Source organism: Sinocyclocheilus grahami, unplaced genomic scaffold (assembly GCF_001515645.1).
Source record: "Sinocyclocheilus grahami isolate Dianchi unplaced genomic scaffold, SAMN03320097.WGS_v1.1 scaffold147.1, whole genome shotgun sequence".
In the NCBI taxonomy this organism is placed as follows: domain Eukaryota; kingdom Metazoa; phylum Chordata; class Actinopteri; order Cypriniformes; family Cyprinidae; genus Sinocyclocheilus; species Sinocyclocheilus grahami.
The window spans coordinates 925,423-927,990 of NW_015505326.1; positions in this window are offsets into that span (position 1 = coordinate 925,423).

The window sequence follows — 2,568 nt, forward strand, 5'->3', positions numbered from 1 at the left end:
TCCCTGAAGGCTTTGATGTGTTGAATATACATGCAAAGTGTTCCATAAAATCCATTCTTTATGCCTCTTTCTATGCTGAGTTAAACTTTAACCCTTTCCTATACCAACTGTATGTGTGTGTGTGTGTGTGTATGTGTATGTTGGACCGGCTTAATGTGTTTATGTAATATGTTAGACTAGTTTAAGTGTTTATGTAGTTAATAAAACCTTACTTGTATCACACTTGACGTGTTCATTGTTTACTCATAACCGGAGTCAATAATCATGCAGATTTACGTTACAAGCTTATAGAATTGTACAGTAAGAAAGTTATTTCCCTTAACCAGGAAATTAACATCTTAGAATTGACAAGACAGTTGACCCTGAGTGGTCAGCTAAATATCTACAGTGGATCTAAAATATGAATAGTTAATTATAACTAGTTATGGTTAATTATTCATATTTCCCCATGAGCTGATTCGCTACAAGGGCAAGGAAAGCTTGACACTAACATCATGAATGAAATTACAAAATAAAAGACATGAAAATCAGAACATGAAACAAAACCCCAAAACAGACATGACAGACAATCGGTATTATATAAAGTGCTATACAAATAAAGGTGACTTGACGTTGTCAATCACTGCCCGATTTGCTGTTGCCTGTGAATTTGATAATGCTCAACAGCACTGGATCAGAGCGCTATCATTGCTTTGGCAATGTAAAGCCTTTTTACCATGCCAATAAAGTTACTGGAATCTGAATCTGTCAATCACTGACAGTGAAGTGGAGTTTTTCAAACGACTTGACCACAGACCAGATTTGACTGCAATAATACAAAAACTGACACTTCAAATCAACCTTTAAATGTCAACTTTTGCAAAAAGTAGTCTTTAATAATCTAAATACTGTACATGTCCAAATACATAATTAATACAAGTAAGTAATTATGTTTGGAAACAATGTTACCAGCAACTAGGGAATACACAGCCCTGTTTATAGATTTAAATATAGGGCTTTACAGCCATGTAGTGGTTACATCATGGTGCATAATTTAGAGGAAATATTTAGTAAACCTTTAGTACCGAAAAATCCCCTTAGAATACAAAATGTTAAAGACAAAATATGATTGAACTAATATAATATATATATATATATATATATATATATATATATATATATGGCTGAGCAATAACTGCCCCACTCCCAGTGATTTGCCCACTGCCCCTCAAAATGTCTATGCACGGCCCTGATCCCTGCTGGTACCGAAACTTAAACCTGCGACCTTTGGGTTACAAGTCAGTGAATGACCACCATCCATATGATGATGTGTCCTGCTATGTTTCCATATCTGTGGCAATGGACCCTTTACACATTTCCAGGTTTTTTCACATTAGTTCGGTAAACTTCTATTGCAGTGTATAGTAAATTGATAACCGCCGTCAAAACATAAAATCTAAACCCTTTTTTATTTTTGCCTTTATTACAATAGGAAAGTATTTAGATAGGAAGCAAAGTTTCATAGAGAGGGGGAAGGGATTAGGAAAGGTCCACAAGCCAGGACTTGAATTTGGGATGCCCAAATCACGATGGCACTACATGTCAGCATGCTGCCCACGAGGCTATTGTTGCCAACAACAGTTGTTTTTAAAATAATTTGTGTGTGTGTGTGCAATGACTGGCAAACCCAGACACAAGGATAGAGGCAGGATACAACTGCAGTAATCTAATGAAAATAGCAGTTTTCAAACAAAAGCACAAGAAAAAAAACGGGGGGAAAAAACAGAGCAACCAAACATTGCATTCATGGAAGGACAAAGACCCAACAACAAACAAACAAAATATAAGGGTTTAAATACACAAAGACTAATAAGCTAGCAAGACACATGTGAGACACATGTGAGACACAGGTGAAACAGTAAGGGTAATGTTAACCCTCTAAGCGCCAAAGTCGCAAAATTGCGACAAGACGTCATACTTAATAAAATAGGCTGTAGATCCTATGGTGTAATATCTCAAGTGAGCTATCGTGTCATTGATGCAGAAGCAGTTCAGTTCAGAGCGTCTGAGTAAATTGTGAGAGTTGTGAGAGAAAATAAAATAAAAAGTTGTACCGTGAGGATGTGTTGCAAATGTTATTCGCCGATTCTTACTCTGAAGGGGAATATTTCCCTTTTGGAAATGACGATCGGTCATCTAATGATCGCGCTTCTCCCGGTACATCTTTGTGCCGCCGTCCAAGGCGCGAGTGTTCACGAAGCACAACCAAATGATAATTTCAACCCTTTGCCCAACGGGGATGGGGGTGGCAGGGGTGAACGTGGTCGTAGTGTCCATAGGAGAGCTGTTGCTAGAGGTAGAGGCAGCAGGGGTAGGAGAAATAGGGCTGGAAGTAGCACTAGCTCTTTGGATCCAGCGCCCCAAAGAGGTGGGAGTGGCCGCGGTAGACGTGGCCATGCTGAGCGTGGGAGTGCCGGGAGACATGGTAGAGGCAGCAGGGGTGATCTAGGCTGGAAATAGCGATGACAATGGTGGCTGTTTTTTTTTTGTGGAATTAAGAAGTGGGACTGAACAGGTTAAAAGACATTG